Source organism: Aotus nancymaae, unplaced genomic scaffold (assembly GCF_030222135.1).
Source record: "Aotus nancymaae isolate 86718 unplaced genomic scaffold, 86718_ANA_hifiasm-v0.15.2.pri h1tg000072l, whole genome shotgun sequence".
Classification (NCBI taxonomy): Eukaryota; Metazoa; Chordata; class Mammalia; order Primates; family Aotidae; genus Aotus; species Aotus nancymaae.
In genome coordinates this window covers 13740895-13758894 of record NW_026988487.1, presented here as the reverse complement: position 1 = coordinate 13758894, position 18000 = coordinate 13740895, and the positions used below count along the sequence as shown (strand labels likewise).

At 37.1% G+C, this 18000-nt stretch overlaps 1 protein-coding gene and 1 long non-coding RNA gene across 4 annotated transcripts in view; one reads left to right on the top strand and one right to left on the bottom strand.

Annotated features, from left to right (window-relative positions):
- The window catches only part of LOC110568048 (uncharacterized), a 63887-nt gene extending 61315 nt beyond the window's left edge, over positions 1-2572 (top strand). Inside the window, exon 6 of the long non-coding RNA XR_010339133.1 lies at positions 246-2572. This is a non-coding gene — a long non-coding RNA (uncharacterized LOC110568048). The remainder of the gene's footprint in view (positions 1-245) is intronic.
- Positions 1-18000, bottom strand: part of NLK (nemo like kinase) — a 154670-nt gene that overhangs the window by 41792 nt on the left and 94878 nt on the right. The gene's annotated exons all lie outside the window — the stretch shown is intronic.

Sequence of the window (18000 nt, the reverse complement as noted above, 5' to 3'; positions counted from 1 at the left end):
CGCACCTGTAGTCTCAGCTACTAAGGAGGCTGAGGCAGGAGAATCACCTGAGCCCAGGAAGTCAAGGCTGCAGTGAGCTGTGATTGTGCCACTGCACTCCCACCTGGGTGACAGAGTAAGTCCCTGTCTCAAAAAAAAAAAAAAAAAAAAGTATGAAGCATTTATCTGTATGGGATGTCAGTCAGATCTGCTGAGTTTATTAACTTTTTTTTTTTTTTTTTTTTTTTTTTTTTTGCTTTTGCCAGGATTGAAGAGTTCTTCCATGGATGTGAAGAACAGGTTATATTCTATTCTGCTTCACATATCTACAAAATTGGCAGCCAAGATGTGATGCCAGAATCCTTACTGTTAGTAGTGACAGTTGGTATGCTTGCAAGCAGTGAAGAGAAAACATCTTAATTTTCAAGTTTATCAGGTTGAATTCATAGTGCTGGCACTTGGAAAAGTGGCTTTGACTTATAAATGAAACAAACTGATACAAAAGCCAAAAACAGAAAATAAGTATGAAATAATGTCATATGCCTTCTTCTAACAGTGATTACATTTTCAAAGAAAGGAGAAAATGGAAAACATTGACTGAAATGATTAATGTTCTAACCAGATATAACTAAGCACTCATTTCAGAAAAATAAATCTGACATTTCATCAGGCATTATGAAACATATCAGGTCAGGGTGTTGCTCACCTTATACCTGTTGGATTTGAATGGATAAACTGGACTATTTTTGACCAACAATAACAATTTCATATGATTCAACTAACACAAAGTATTACCAGATATCAAAAAACTGAAAAGTATTCAAAATGAATACAGAGCATGATTTCAAATGGTAAGTCAGTTCCTTCATACTAAGACCACATACACATGTGCATAATTTCTCACAAAATATAAACCAGCAGGCATTCCTTCTGCCAGGCACAAATGACTACATCACCATGTTACTAACTTCAGGATCCATGAACTTCAAAAACCTTTCATTCAACCTTCTATTATCTATTATAATATTTAAGAAAGGAGAGTTTAAAAGAATGCTACTTTTATATCTCTGCTTCTTGAGAAGATGACAGGTTGAGTTAAAAAAGAATAGGGGCAGGTTAATTAACTCTAATTAACTGAAAATTTCAGGGCAAAATACATAGAGCACTATCTACCTCTACTATTTTCCATTTACCCTTGTACAGAAATGCTTTCCCTTTCTTTAATATCTTTTAAATATAAAGGACTGGAAAATTTTAAACATAGGATTTTTATAAAGTGATTAAAACAGCTATTTTGCAGATAATACGTTTTGTCAAGCTTTTGTTTAGCAAAGCAAATTCTTAGGGAAAATACATTTTTCACTCCATGAATAATGCAGTCTTTTTTCTTTAGAGAAAACAATGTGACAACCAGGCCAACCTTTTACATTTTTCTTTGGAAAATAATTCCTGAACTTGAAGCTCTAACAATATAGTTCAAAAATTCAGAAGCAATACACACCATCTTATGATATGGTTTTTGCTTTGCTCTAGCAGAAATCCTCTGAAGTCTCAATCCCCAGCATAATGTCTCCCAGATGTCTCAACTAGTTGCCATGCCAACTAAAGCAGCTTAAATTAAATGAGGGGCTGAAAAGGCACCTGCATCACTCCAGGTCTGCTGCACATTAAATAAAGCTCTCTTGATAGGGACTTAGAGGTGCCATTAACTTGAACAGCATCTATCTGATTATTGTTTCTGAGAAATTTAATGAAGGTCTCCAAACAAGAGTGAAAACAGGGTGCTCCTTCCCTCTCCTGGTCTTTCTAAATGGGACAGCCACTCCAACAGCTGGTGCACCCAATGGGTCAATGAATTTGCTATGGCCCTTTAAGTTACCATTGGATGAAGATAAACTACAGGACCAAAGTTAAGGCTTTCAGGAGAATATGAGCAGATTAACCATCTCTGCTATTTAAACGTGCCATTAAAAATATGATTGTTAAAAACACACTGTGCATGGTATGCCAACCTCAAAGTGATTTGAACAGCCCTACTATAAAACAAACTGCTGCTGATTACAGCAATTAGTTAAGCAGCTCAATGAAAAATGGATTTCAAATGTACTGATTGGCTTCAAAAAAAACCTGAATGATGCAATGTATTGGCGGTGGACTTGGGGGATGTCTCAGGTGTCCAAGAGAAAACAATGTTTCTGTTTTGTTTTAAAGAGTTAATTTTTAAAAGTTTCTTTACTGCTTTCTCACATTAGTCACTGGAGAACATCACTTAAAGAAACACAAATTTGAACTTGAGAGGTTAGATTCTTTACTCAAGGTCACGATGCCAGTCAGTAAAAAGCCAAGACTAGGCCGGGTGCGGTGGCTCAAGCCTGTAATCCCAGCACTTTGGGAGGCCGAGGTGGGTGGATCACGAGGTCAAGAGATCGAGACCATCCTGGTCAACATGGTGAAACCCCGTCTCTACTAATACAAAAAATTAGCTGGGCATGGTGGTGCATGCCTGTAATCCCAGCTACTCAGGAGGCTGAGGCAGGAGAATTGCCTGAACCCAGGAGGCGGAGGTTGCGGTGAGCCGAGATTGCGCCATTGCACTCCAGCCTGGGTAACAAGGGCGAAACTCCGCCTCAAAAAAAAAAAAAAAAAGCCAAGACTAGTTCAAGTTTCTCTAGTGCTCTTTCCATTCCCACCAAGCTGTTTCCTGTGGAAACCTGCCTTTACAGGTCTGCTATTCCAATTTCTTAGCCAAATATCAGCACCATATGCAGGTTACTATGAAATACAAAACAGATGAATTATTCTTAATTATGGGCTATGAGGAGAAGAAAAGGAGAAAGGATGTTAACGTTTATTTGAAGCTACATGTGCCACTGCATATGTGATCTCATTTAATCCTCATAACACCTACTTTATAACTATTGTATTTCCATTTAAGAAATAAGCACACTGAGGCTGGGAGAGGTTAAGCTGCTCCACACAGTTTGGTTTCAAATCTAGATTGTAATGATTCTAGTCTGACCCTTTCCTTTAAGTTGCATTATCTCAATTTGTTTACTATTAAAAGAGAAAATGAAATACATGAGACTGCCATTACTCGAATGTTGCAAAAACCAGGCTTCAAGCAAAATCAGAAAATCAATATTGCATTACATAATGTAGTATTCCTTCCTTTGCCATGTTTTTTCCAAGTGAGAAGTCACGGCACTGTCTTCATTCTTCAATAAATTTTGAATAGCAGCATGTACAAGATGCCAATCTAGGTATTAGAAATGCAGTGGCATACAAGACAGCCCACTGCTTTCACTGAGAAACTCAACAGCCTAACAAGGGAGACAGACAATTAAACAAAGCAACTGCAATTCACTCAAAGATTACAACACTGTTACAGCTATTCATCTCATAAAAGCTCCTTAGGTTCTGCTTTTGAACTGAATAAGCCAGACTTGCCATTATGGAGCCACCAGGAATAACAGCAACAAACTTGCACAACAAAGATATATTATTCTAAACAGATAAATCTCTAAATTATTAGAATTACTAATTTCCAATAACTAAAGAGATTTCAACATGTGAGAAACTGTCAACAAAAAGGTGCTTTCTTCAGCACCTACAAATTTCTGAATTAGATGTGCAAACTAATTGGCAATTTATCTATACTGTATAAAAAACATACACTCATATTTGGTTTCCTAAAATGGTTCATCCTGAAAAAAATTTCTTTAAGCCAGACACAGTGGCTCACACCTGTAATCCCAGCACTTTGGGAGGCCAAGGCAGGAAAATCGTTTATGGTCAGGTGTTCGAGACCAGCCTGGGCAGCATAAAGAGATCCTGTCTCTACAAAAAAAATGTAAAAATTAGCTGGGTGTTGTGGGGTGTGCCTGTATTCCCAGCTACTTGTGCCTGAGGTGAAAGGATTGTTTGGGCCCAGGAGTTTGAGGCTACAGTGAGCCCTGATTGCCACTGTACTCTAGCTTTGGTGACAGAGCAAGACCCTGTCTCAAAAAAAACATTTTTAAATAAACAACATGAAAAGTAATACAAATAAAATGAGCATTTATTAAGTGTTCACTATGTGCCAGACACTTCTTTAAGTACCTTATATGAACTATTTCAATGAATCCTCACAAAACAAGTAGCAGGTTATGCTAAAGAATGAATTTTTCTCTTTTTGAGGTTTAGTCTTTCCTTTTGGAAGAAAATGAATCCAAAGACACATGAAGTAACTGCTCAATCCACTTATGTACTTTTATTCATTTCTTCTAGCACCTGAATTTTAGTCTTAGTTCTATCACTGGCAGAACACAACTACAAATAAGAAATAATCCCACAGTTGCAGACAATTTATCTCAGTTTGCTGAAAAGCATTTCTGAGCCAACTTTGTGCCACTTTTAATATAGGTAACATACGTAGGTCACCTCATTTAATCCTCATAACAACTTGTGGCTATTTCCACATAACAAGTTTAAACTGCTAGTGAAGAAATGTCTGGCTGACAGGACAAATAATGATATCCTTTTGGCCAATGACTGAAAAGTAAAAAGGTTAAAAAAATCAAGAGGCAAATTTTGCTACCTCACCCTCTTTGTCTCAGTGTCTCCTTCCACCTCCTGAGTATTCACTTCCTTCAAGTCTTTTTCCTCTTACCCTTCTTTAGTCAAATTATAAAAATAATCTTGACAATACAAGAAACATTTTCCCTGTACTTATGAATCATATATGCTTAAATAGCTTCATATCCCCTTGTATTTATTTGAGTGCATGAGAACTAAAAAGTTAGCATATGTGTGTGTATGTATAAATGTGTATAAATGTTTATGTGCATGTGTATAAAAGAGAAAAGGAACTCCTGGCTACTTTTTTGTGTCTGGTGGGGTACTGGGCCTGGACTAGCAGCCTTTCCCAGAATTTTTTTTTTTTTTTTTAAAGAAAGAAAGAAAAATAATAAAGAAGAGGAGGAAAAAGGAAAAGAAAGAGAGAGAGAGAATAGGAGTATTGCTTTCTTGCCCAGGCTAGAATGCAGTTTAGTAATGGGTATTGAAAACCTCTTTTATACCAATAATTATACTTGATGTAAACAGGAAGGAATAAGGGAAGAAAATAACAAACGAGCAGCTAACCAATATTTCATTTAAACCTATGAAATGCTATGCGATTACTGAGGAGTGATTTACTTCCAATTATGTAGTCACTTATGGAATAGGTATGAGGTGGTAATGTATGTTTTATGTATTTGAAGTGGAGAGTTCTATAAATGTTTATTAAGTTTACTTGTTCCGGGTCTGAGTTCAAGTCCTGGATGTCCTTGTTAATTTTCTATCTCGTTGATCTATAAAATCGTTAGCTCTTCTTGTTACATCCTTTTGCCGTTATGTAATGTCCTTCTTTGCCTCTTTTGCTCTTTGTTGCTTTAAAGTCTACTTTATCAGAGGCGAGAATTGCATCTCCTGCTTTTTATTTATTTGTTTATTTTTACTCTCTGATTGGTTAATAAATCTTCCTCCTTCTCTTTGAGTCTTTGTGTATCGTTGCATGTGAGATGGGTCTGGATGCAGCATACCTATGGGTTTTGGCTTTTTATCCGATTAGAATATATATAACTTTAATACTGGCATTTGATGCTAGCTGGCTGTTTTGCCCATTAGTTAGTGTAAATTTTTCGTTGTGTTAATGTTCTTTTCTTTTTGATATATTTTTGGAAAGGCTGATATTGGTTGTTCCTTTATATGTATAGTGCTTCTTTCAGAAGCTCTTGTAAAGCAGGCCTGGTGGTGGTGAAGTCTCTAAGTACTTGTTTGTTCGCAAAGGATTTAATTTTTCCTTCGATTATAAAGCTTAGTTTGGCTGGATATGAAATTCTGGGTTGAAAGTTCTTTTCTTTAAGGATGTTAAATATTGGTCCCCACTCTCTTCTGGCTTGTAGGGTTTCTGCTGAGAGATCTGCTGTAAGTCTGATAGGTTTCCCTTTATGGGTAACCTGACCTTTCTCTCTGGCTGCCCTTAGTATTTTCTCCTTCATTTCAACCCTAATAAATCTGGCAATTATGTGCCTTGGGGTTGGTCTTCTTGAAGAATATCTTTGTGGTGTTCTCTGTATTACCTGGAGTTGAATATTACCCTGCCTTGCCAGGTTGGGAAAGTTTTCCTGAATGATATCCTGAAGAGTATTTTCCAACTTGGATTCATTCTCTTCATCACATTCAGGTACACCTATCAAACGTAAATTAGGTCTTTTCACATAGTCCCATATTTCCTGGAGACTTTGCTCATTCCTTTTCATCCTTTTTTCTCCAATCTTGTCTTCTCGTTTCATTTCACTGAGCTGGTTCTCGACTTCTGATATCCTTTCTTCTACTTGATCAATTTGACTGTTTAAGCTTGTGCATGCTTCGCGAACTTCTCGTGTTGTTTTTCAGCTCCATCAATTCACTTATATTCCTCTCTAAATTGTCCATTCTCGTTAACATTTCGTCAAACCTTTTTTCAAGGTTCTTAGTTTCTTTGCATTGGGTTAGAACAAGTTCTTTTAATTCACAGAAGTTTCTTATCACCCACGTTTTGAAACCTGCTTCTGTTATTGGAACACACTCGTAATCTATTAAGCCTTGTTCCGTTACTGATGAGGAATTGCGATCCCCTGTAGAGGAAGAGGCATTCTGATTTTGAGTATTCTCTGCCTTTTTACGCTGATTTCTTCCCTTCATTATATATTTATCCATCTGTTGTCGTTGTAGTTACTGACTTTCTAACTAGGTCTCTGAGCAGACGTCCAACTTGTTGATTCCCAGCGCCGAAATCTGAGCAAACCACTGCGCCGGCCAAAACAGCAGTGTTAAGATTGATGGTGCTTTTCTGCCCGGGAATCTCCGGACTCTGCACCAAAAACTGGCGCACTAAGGCACCAGCAAAACCGCCGCGCCGGCCACAAGAGTCGCCCTGGCGACACGTGGAGCTCCTCTGCTGGGAATCTCCTGGTCCGTGAGCAACAAATATTCGTCTGAAAGTGTGGCGTCCTCTCGTTCTCTGCGCTTTCACTGGGAACTACGAGCCCGAGCTGCTAGTGATCAGCCATGTTGGATCTCTCTCAGAATTTTTTTTTTTTTTCAAGTCTAAATTAGATATTGCTGGAAATATAGGAGACGCCTTTGATGGGAGATCAAAGTTAAAAATGTAAGTTTGGGAATCATTAGGTACAGTAAAAAATAATTAACAATTTCTACTTTCTACTAAATGAAATATGCCATATTGAGGTATTTATTTGCATTTGGTTACAATCTTTTTATTAGTTTATCTTTAAAAACTTTTTTTCCATTTCTTTCTTTCTTTGTTTGTGTTACCATTAATGGGTTTTAAATTCAACTTTATCAACATGACATTCTTCAGAATAATGCAATCAGTGTCAGCAGCTGAATTGTTAGTGCATAGTGCCCAAATATAATAAGCAGAACATCCTGCTAGATTCCCACAAAGTTTGCCGAGGAAGAAAATGTTTTCATGGAGGACAGAATTTGAGGCAAGAAAAAGCAAGAAATAAGACATCTTCTGAAGATCAAGGAAATTAGGTGGGAACATATTAGAGATATCAAAAAAGGCAGAGAACAGAGAGGAGTGCTTAGAATTAAAAATAATCCTGTACAATTTTCTCTGATGCAAAAAAGATTATGGGCAAGAAGACCAGGAAACTAATCTAGAGCCTGGTAGCCAACCACCTCAGTGATAAGCCTCTCCTGACCTCTTGCTCCAATTAAAGCAGGTCTGTACCATGATCAATATTTGTTTAACCCATCTCTACGATGCTGCATCTATTTTAGGAAGTAATTTAAGAATGCATGATAATCAGCGCCACACCAGAAATCTGTCCAACTGTCAAAGGTAATTCTTCAAAAAAGCTACACAGTCATAACAGAAACAAAAGCTGACATCAAACTCTGACCTTCAATTATAAATAAGATGATTGAGTACGTTTCTGTTTTTAGGAAGTCATGATTACTCAGGCAGTCTCAGGCTGCAGGACTGGTGCCAACAGCATCTTTGTTTAACCATCATCATTAGCATCAATAAATACTGACTAGGTACTAAGTGTGTGTAGAGAGCACGTTAACTCATTGACAAGACGTGGAAAAAGGATGGATGAATACAAGGCAACAGCCAAGAGGTTGGAAAAAGACTGACGACTGACATTGACATGTAAAAATCAAGGAGAGAGGACAATAAGGCACAAAAAGATTTTAATATAAATGAACAAAGAAGCTTGACTGAAAAGCAGCTGAAATTTACAATTTTCTGTGTTAGGCATCCAGCTTTAAATTTATTTTCCCTAACCTACTCCTAATTACTGTAAGAAGTTAAGTCTCAATATGGGTTTCCATTATACAGATGAACAAAGAGATTTAGAGAAGTAAAGAAACTAGTCAAAGGTCCTAGCTAGTGTGCAGCAGAGGTGGCACTAGATCACAGCCATTGTTCTTGTACTCTGTCCTTCAAAAGATGAAATAAACTTCAAAAATAGAAAATTAAAGAAAGAGATAAGAACAAAACAATTCTACTTCAGAAGGGAGAAGGCCTGGAAATTGATTTTTAAAATGAGGAGTTAACAGGTTCAGCAGTGGGAGGCAGTGTGGTGTAGGCTTTGGAATCAAAATGGCCAGGGTTAGAATCTTGACTCTGCCACTTAGTAGCCTGATAACATTAGGCAATTTAAATAACTTATCTGAGTCTGTTTCTGCACTTATAAAATAGGTACAGGGACACCTATTATACAGGGTTACTGCTACGATTTAGAATCACATATAAATTCCTGGCACACAGGAAACAGGAATTAGGTGGTAGCTGCTATCATCGTCATCATCATCGTTAAATGAGGGAGGGAAAATGAGTTTTTTTAAAACATCAATACATGCTAGGTGGTGTGCCAAATGTCCTACATACATTAATTCATTTATTCCTTAAAATAACTCTGTAAGAATATCATCTCCATTATCACTGAGGAAACTGAGGTTTAGGGAGGAGTATCAAATAACATTTTGAAGGTCAAAAAGCTAGTAAGTGGAGAAAAAAAAATCAGGATTTGAACTCAGGGCTGGTGATATCAAAGTCCATGGCCTTTTTCAAAATGTATGATTGTGCCTCTATTTCTTCCCAACATTTCTCCCCAGGAAAAAAAAAAAAAAAAGCAGAACATTATAACCACTCAAAAAAAACACTCCTTTCGGCTGGGTGTGGTGGCTCACATCTGTAATCCCAGAACTTTGGGAGGCTGAGGTAGGCAGATCACCTGAGGTCAGGAGTTCAAGACCAGCCTAGCCAACATGATGAAATCCTGTATCTACTAAAAAATACAAAAATTAGCCAGGTGTGGTTGTAAGCACTGTAATCCATTACTCAGAAGGCTGAGGCAGGAGAATCGTTTGAACTCTGGAGGCGGAGGCTGCAGTGAGCCAAGATCATGACACTGCACTCTAGCCTGGGCAACAGAGTAAGGGTCTGTCTCAAAAAAAAAAAAAGAACAAGAAAAAAAAAATCTCCTCCTTTAAGCCACTGTGATCTCAAAAGGAAAGACTAGGTAAGCTCAAAAGGATATCACCACTGAAGGAGAAAAACTTTATTCACTTTTTATTAATGTGGTCTCATGCAGGGTTTTAAACCTTCAGGGTTTTTGGCATCAAAAAACATGTCCATGACAGTCACATTCCTTTAGAGTTTACTCATTCACTTATGTAAGGACAAAAAGCCCTTTCTTAGACCAAGAAAGGTTTTGTACAGGACATATTATTTTTGACAGATGGGAACTTGAGGGAACAATTAAACGTACTAGTTTCTGTGAGACCTCTGAGAATCTCCACTAGGGTAACTCCTGGTTTTGGTAAAGGGTTAGTAACCTGAAGGGTTTCTTAGTCTTGAACTCAGGGTGGTAAATATTATCCATCAAATTAATATTCTTCATATTTAACCCTAACTACAGAAAAAGATTAATATACTATAAGTGATTAACAGTCCTCATATCCCCCCAAAATAAAAACACACATTAAAAACCACCCCAAAACTTTGCTTATTCATGCAAATCATATTTATTTGGGGAAAAAAATAATGCCACTTCAACCTGATCCTATTTTCTACCATCTGGTTCTCTTCACCTCTAAGTAACATATCAGTATGAGGAAAACTATCAATTAAACATGTAACTTTTAAACCCACTGCCAAAGGTACATTTAATATTCTTGGTATTTAATAATGACAGTCACAGAATATGCAGAGAACAAAACAATACGAGCAGCACATAAATAAACTGTACTCTGGCTAAAATCCAGATTGTGCTACTGTGCTATAGGTCTATTAAGTTTCCTGAGGTACTGCTCTCAAACAAATTGGGTTGATAGCAGGAGACTCAGCTGGTCTAGCAAGTGTCTAAAAGCCCCGCTGATTCCCCATATCCTCCAATTATGGTAAGTCTGATATATTTAGTGGCTTCTGAGATCTCTAGGTCTCCACATAACACATGCCTCCTGGAGTCTAGCAACCTTAAAAAATAAAGTCAAAACAGTGGGACATGAAAAAAAGATCAAATAAATACAGTCCCAAAAGCGTCGCTAGACTCTCACCTGAATTAAATATGTCAAGAGGCTAATAATCATAAGGTTAACCAGAAGGTTAAGCAGTTCAGAAGAATGATAATGGGGTTACCAGGCTTTTCAGAAGCTCAAATTAAGTGTGGCTTTGTTGTTATTCAATATTATCCTCTAACAGTTGGGAGCACTGACAGCATTTCATTCCCACCAGCTGGGAAGTTTTTTATTTTTTAATGGAGAAGTGAAAAGACCAGATTCAAGCTTTAGATTTTTTGGGGTCTTCACCTGGAATACAGGTGTTTCAAAGAGCTAGTGTGAACAAGTTATTCCAACTATAGTGACTCTCTTCAAAGCAGAGGGGAAAAAAATCCAGCTGTTGAGCTCGAACTTTACATGATTCTTTAAAACAATCTCAGGATTTGCTATATACTAAAGCCAAAGTAATCTTTATGCAGACAGGAAGGCCTTTTAAATGAACTGAAATAGAAATAAAGATATTTAATTGGTTTATCTGAGTTGGGAAAAGAAAATAGAAACTCATTGTATCAAATTATTTCCTAAAGAATGAATATGGAAAGAAAGCTTTGGAAACCCTATTTTAATTCCTAAACTCTCTTTATTGATTTCAGCTAATGGAAACTTAATATACTACAGGGCATAGGCAGGTGAGTGGTTCTTGGGATCTCAGGCTGAAGGAGAAAATTATGTCATATATGAATGGAGGTCAATTTTCCACCTTCCCATGTTCAGGCCTGCCAACATAGTCTATGACTTACATTTTTCACACCTTTCAGGAAAAAAAAAAGAGGAATAATAAAAAAATTAAAAAATGTTGATTCATTACACAGCATTTAGAGGTCAATAAGAACTGGGAGAATTTACAAAGTATTATAAGTAAATGCTTACTGCTGACAAGGTGCTGTGTAAATACGTCATAGTAAAGCACTGCTGAATAGGCACTTTTAATAATAGCTAACCATTCTGGACAGCTCAAGTTGTGTGTATGTGTGAAAAGTTGTGATACTGTCTTATGTAAAAAACTATCAGGTTCAAAAGCTTTTGCCATCTAGAGTTCAGAATGATAGTGGGCTGGCTTCCCTGCTCAACTGAATTCTGAGAACATATTTAACGTTCCAAGTGCAATGAGCTACTGATGCTGTATGACGTTCGAATGATGTGTTAAAATCTTTCAGATAGCAAAATAAAGATATTTAATTTGTTTATCTGAGTTGGGAAAAGAAAATAGAAATATGTTGTATAAAATTATTTCCTACGGAATGAATATAGACAGAAAGCGTTGGAAACCCTATTTTAATTCCTAAACTCTCTTTACTGATTTCAGATAACATAAACTTAATCATTCATTTTTCATTTAATATTGGACAGAAACTAAGGCTAAGCCAGATTATAAAAAAAAGAAATCTTACAATATTAAATATTTATTGAGTAGGTCCCATTTTGGTCAAAGCCTCTACAGTCCTTTTTAAAAGTTATCATCTTTGGCCAGGCACAATGGCTCAGGCCTGTAATCCCAGCACTTTGAGAAGCCAAGGCGGTGGATCACGAGGTCAGGAGATTGAGACCATCCTCGCCAACATGGTGAACCCCATCTCTACTAAAAATACAAAAATTAGCTGGGCATGGTGGCATGTGCCTGTTGTCCTAGCTACTCAGGAGGCTGAGGCAGGTGAATTGCTTGAACCCGGGAGGCAGAGGTTGCAGTGAGCCAAGATCACACCACTGCACTACAGCCTGGGCAACAGAGCCAGATTCCATCTCAAAAAAAAAAAAAAAGTTTTCATCTTCGATGTGATATATATTGGAACAAATGTGAGTCACGTGACTTTCCCAAAAGACACAGTAAATTTGGTTTAATAAACTGCAGTACCGAGATACCCAAGCCTAGCCCCCTCAAGCCATAGATTCTCTTATATGACAGTTACACAAATGACAGTTAAAACATGCTTAAGCAATAACATGCTTAGGCACTTTAGACACGAATTCTGAAATCTTGCCATTCCTGTTTGAAAAAAGAATCTACAGCCATAAATGTGTGAGACTTAATAAAATCTCTCTGCTCACATTTTTTTTTTCTTCCAAAATCAGGTGCACAGGGGAAGGAAATTTCAACCTAGTACTCAGATATATAAAACTGGCTGACCTGAAATAAGAGTGAGGGCATTGAATAGTGTAGATAATGACAATCTGGTTTACAGATATGGTTGATTTCAAACAATGCTTTCCACATGAAAGAAAAATAGCAATGTGTCACAGAGAGAATTGTGTTCTCTTGTAACAAATGGTCAGCCTTAAATCTAATCATCTTCTTTGCCACAAAAAGCATGGGAGCCTTTGCAACTAGAAAAAATCGTGTGCTTCAATTAGAATCACTGACCTTTCCTGAGGCATGCCTGTGCTTCTCTACAGAAATCAATGGAATAAAAGGTCATGTTGTTAAAATGTTTGAATACGACAATCTCTTTCCCAGGCAAAGGCAAATTCCTTTTCTTTTTAAAGTAACAAATTTGTTGTATAGAATGTCAAAAATTAAAATGACCTCAGTTGTAATTTAAAACTGACTTTAAAAAAAATCAATCCAATCACCAGAAAAAAAAAGAGAAAAGCTGGAAAGCTGTCATTCTACAAACTCTGTTATAGCCCAGAAAGTTCTATTTGATGAGTCTTTTTAACTAAGGCTATAACCATGTGTGTAATAAAACAAGAAGAGCATTCTAGAGAAAATTATATTATTTCGAACTTCAGCTCTCTCCTTTACAAAGTGCTCTGGAGAAAGCAAGGCAAGCTCTGTGTCTGTGAATTGTAGGTGGTAGATACTGGTGATTAATCTTCCATCATCATAACCCTCCAAATCAAATGCACATGTACACAAACCAGAGATTAAGAGCTGAGGAATAGAAGCCAAAATGACTGGAATAGTCATTGTTTTTTGGAATATAAAAAACCATATTTGAAAGAGGAGCCTCTATATAGATTAGGAACATTTTACTGCATCAATTTCTTCATTCATGAAGAGAAAGGGTGAATTCTTCAATTACCTCAATGCATTTAGAAGGTAAGGGATGAACATATCAGTCATATAAACTGCAATGTCCCTCTTACTGCCAATACAATGAATATTAACACTTTCTCCAAAAGACAATGAGCCCTCAAATTAGACCCAAGTAACCTTTCCATAACAGGTCTGAAACATTTACTTCCACGTCCAGACAATTTGGTGTCAAATGTCCTTCTGCCTAATAGAATTTGAGAGCATTTACTCTAGTCTGATCTATTGTAAAGCTGCAGGAATAATGTCACTAAAACCTGAGAGCAGACTGCTACCAGCATTATAAGCAACTGCAGCAGCATCATGAATGGAGGGCAAGTCTCTGAACATACCAATCTACAAATGCTAGTCCTCACCTACCCAGTGTTACCCATCACCATTGTAGCTCATTTGTGGTTGGAGATTTTTTTTAGATGGAGTCTTGCTCTGTGGCCCAAGCTGGAGGTTGGAGATTTTAAAAGACAAAGTTACTAAAAGAAACATTTCTGAAGAACAGAGAAGATTCAAAATTAACAGAGAACAAAAAATCTACAAGAAGAATTTAGGAAAAGTATATCAAAGAGTCTGTTTCTGAGTACTTTTTATAGTTGAGAAGAGATGAAATAGAACAGTGGTCTATTTAAAAGGATCTCCCTCCTCTGTCTAGATATATGATACAACACAGTGCCTAATACACTTGTTCACAGTACCCACTTTCAACCTTTCACAGAATGAATATTCTATTATGCACTTAGTTGTGCCATCTATTAGCACTGTTTCCTATTGTTAATTAGAAAAGCTATGCAAAAACGGTTACATGAACCCATAAACAGAAATCAGACATGGCTTAAAATTTTGTGGAAAAATGAGAATATTACTAGAAATATTGAAAATATACTTTTCCTACTAATATGTAACTGTTCTTACATGAATTGATACACGAAGGACTACTGAACATGTTTTGTTCTATGAAAATTATTAAGTTGCAAGTAAGTCTTCCAAGCTCTTTTTTAGGGGGTGGGGTCGGAGAGGAGAGAAGGAACACAGGGCAGTTTTTTATCCATAAGAGAATTTGGTTAATATCTCTATTGTAAAATTGATTACTGTAGTACTATGATTATTTGAAAACTGTCTATCATCTTAAACCCATGAATTCTTTAAAGGTAATGGCAACAACAATACTTTGTATTACCTGCTGGTACATCGTGGCTGAGGGTAAAGGTAGAAAGGGCATGAAACAAACATTATCATGAAAAAATATCTGGGAAGATGTCAAGCATCATTCTGTTCTCCTTTCACAACAGTCACTGTCTCTTAGCTCCAAAAATCAGGTCCTTGTTATGGTGTTTTTTAAAAATTGTGGTAAAATGCACATAAAATTTATCATTTAATCATGTTTCAGTGTGCAATTCAGTGGTATTAAGCACATTCACAATGTTGTGCAACCATCAGCACTATCCATTTCCAGAACCTTTTCATTATCAAATAGAATCTCCTTGTCAAGTTTTTAAAGGACATTTCTGATTCTGTTATTTTTCATCACAAAAATCTTTCATTGGGGCCCAGTGTCAACTGAATAAAGACCAAATTCCTTAGTTCAACATTCAAAATCCCCTATGACTTGGCCCCACCTAGTTTCTCATTATTTCTGCATGTCAAACTCTGGCCAACTAGATGATGTACCATTCCCTAATTATGCTCCTGATACTTACTCCCGCTATCTGGAATATCCATCCTCTTCGATGCTACCGTCCAAATACTTCTCATCCATCAATGCTCATCTGAAATGTCTTTTCTCCATACATTTTTCTTATCATTTTTTCTGCCTGAAGTAATCTCTCCTTTTAAAGTTCCACACCACCCGACTATATTCTTTTGGCACATTCTACCACACATTAGTTATCCCTTTATATCTTATCTTTCCCCCATTGACTGTATCTTCCTTGAAGGAAAGCATTGAGAGACAGCAGAGCATGGTGGGTTGAGAGTACTCCTGGACCACTGGACTATACAGTTTCTTCATCTACAAATTGGAGATACGAATAAAGTGTTTAGGATAGTGCCTGAACATATTATATATACATATATTTTTGAGACAGAGTCTCGCTTTGTTGCCAGGCGCCAGGCTGGAGTACAGTGGCACGATCTCGGCTCACTGCAATCTCCACCTCCTGGGTTCAAGCAATTCTCCTGCTTCAGCCTCCCGAGTAGCTGGGACTACAGGCACGTGCCACCACGCCCAGCTAATTTTTGTATTTTTAGTAGAGACAGGGTTTCACCATGTTGGCCAGGATGATCCCAATCTCTTGACCTCGTGATCCACCTGCCTCGGCCTCCCAAAGTGCTGGGATTACAGGTGTGAGCCCAGCCAACATATTACATTTTTAAAAAAATTAAATAAATGAACAATTCATCTTTGTATTCATCCCAGAGGTTAGTACAAGGTAACATACATAGCCGTGGTAAAGGTTTGGCTGAATGAATAAGCAAGGCTAACCAGATACTGACAAAAATGGTAGTTAAGTCAGGAATTTATCTGTTCCTGAATTGTTCTATCAACCTTTATTTGGTTTTTCCTTTCTCTAAATTTCTGTCCTAGTCTTCAGAGATAAGCAGAAAGGATCAGTGATAGTGGGTAAGTGTAAGTTTTTGTTTTAAATCATCAAATGTTTGTCTAGTAATTCAGTGGGAAACCAAAATGGGAAAGAGTAAAAATCAGAACTCCCCAGTGCTCTCAGGATATCTTGGTCCTTTTCTTTTTCTTTGGAGGGAAAAGGAGTCTCACTCTGTCACCAGGCTGGAGTGTAGTGGCACAATCACTGCAACCTTTGCCTCCTGCATTCTAGAGATTCTCCCGCCTCAGCCTTCTGAGTAGCTGGGATTACTGGCACGTGCTAAGAAACCCAGCTAATTTTTGTATTTTTAATAGAGACAGGGTTTTGCCATGTGGAACAGGCAGGTCTCAGGCTCCTGACCTCATGCAATCCACCTGCCTCAGCCTCCCAAAGTGCTGGGATTACAGGTGTGGGCCACCGTGCCTGGCCAATTCTTTTCTATTATCATACTTTCCAACCTATATTATTGTCATTATTTATGTGATTGTATCTTCCACTAGATTATACACCTGGACCAGAAATCATCTATTGGTTCATTTAGCAAATATTTATTTTGTACCTACTCTATGTCAGGAACTGTTCTAAGTGCTGGTAATGTAACAATGATGGATCTGGAAACATAGTTGATGCTTATGTTTATGGAATAAATGAATAGGAAGTTCTTATAATATGGGAATCTTCAAAGCCCCCAGGATATAGATTTCTAGTCCTTAAAGGTACCATTATTGAAGAAAGAGTATGCTTACATATGCATATATACATGTTGTTTCCATTGTTCTTAGTTTTTCAATGACTCCTAAGATTCCCTGAGGGTTACAGAGCTGTTTCAAAGCACTAGAGACTCTTAATGGCTGAAATGGACGCATATGTTTCCTCACCGCCTTTATGACAAGAGATTCCTGTTTAAAACATTGCCCGTACAAGCCAAACCTATCATCCAAACAGGGACACTTCTGAGAGTGAGAAATTCACAGTAATTGTACCAGAACATCAAGTAAAATCTGAGACTGTCCCAACAAACCAATGTGCACAGACACTCCACTAGACTTCTCAATTCCACTGGGTTTAGAATGTAATTGCTTCTAGCACAGAAGACTCATGCCACCCATATTTGTCTTCATAAAATACTAAGTTATGCTTCAAGTTAAAAATAAGCTTTTCCCAAAGCAAATCAAATTTTTATTTGCAACCCTGTAGGTATCTAGTGCTTTCTGGGAAGGGGCCTGTTAATGTGCATTGTAGAGCATCCAAAATCTTGACTGAAGCATAATAAATTCGGTTTTCTAATCAAACAATTAGAACTGTTTTCTCTTGACTTGAATTTCAGTAGGCTCAAAGTAATTAAGTACCAAACTGTTTTCATACAGATTTCCAAATAGAAACTCAAAGTATAAAATGAACAATGTAATCGTTTAAAAGCTGAAACATCAGCCCAGAAAAGTATATAATCTTTAAAATTATTAAATAATATATTTCCTAGATTGATAAACACTATGAAGACAAAAAGTTAAAAGATACAGAGGTCATGATAGAAGTTATTGCTCCTTCCACATCTGACTTGTCCTATCTCTGTTCAACTCTGTAGGCAGATTTATAAAAACTTACAGTCTCGATACTGACTTTTTTTAGTTGCTTCAAGGAGTTATCTAAAAATGCATGGTGTTTTGAAACCCACACTAAATTTTTGGTGAGCACTGATGTAATAATTTTATTACAGTTTCAGTCTCTTTTAGGAAATACATGATTAATTGCATGATACTATATACTGATACTCTTACTGTAATTTGATTACAT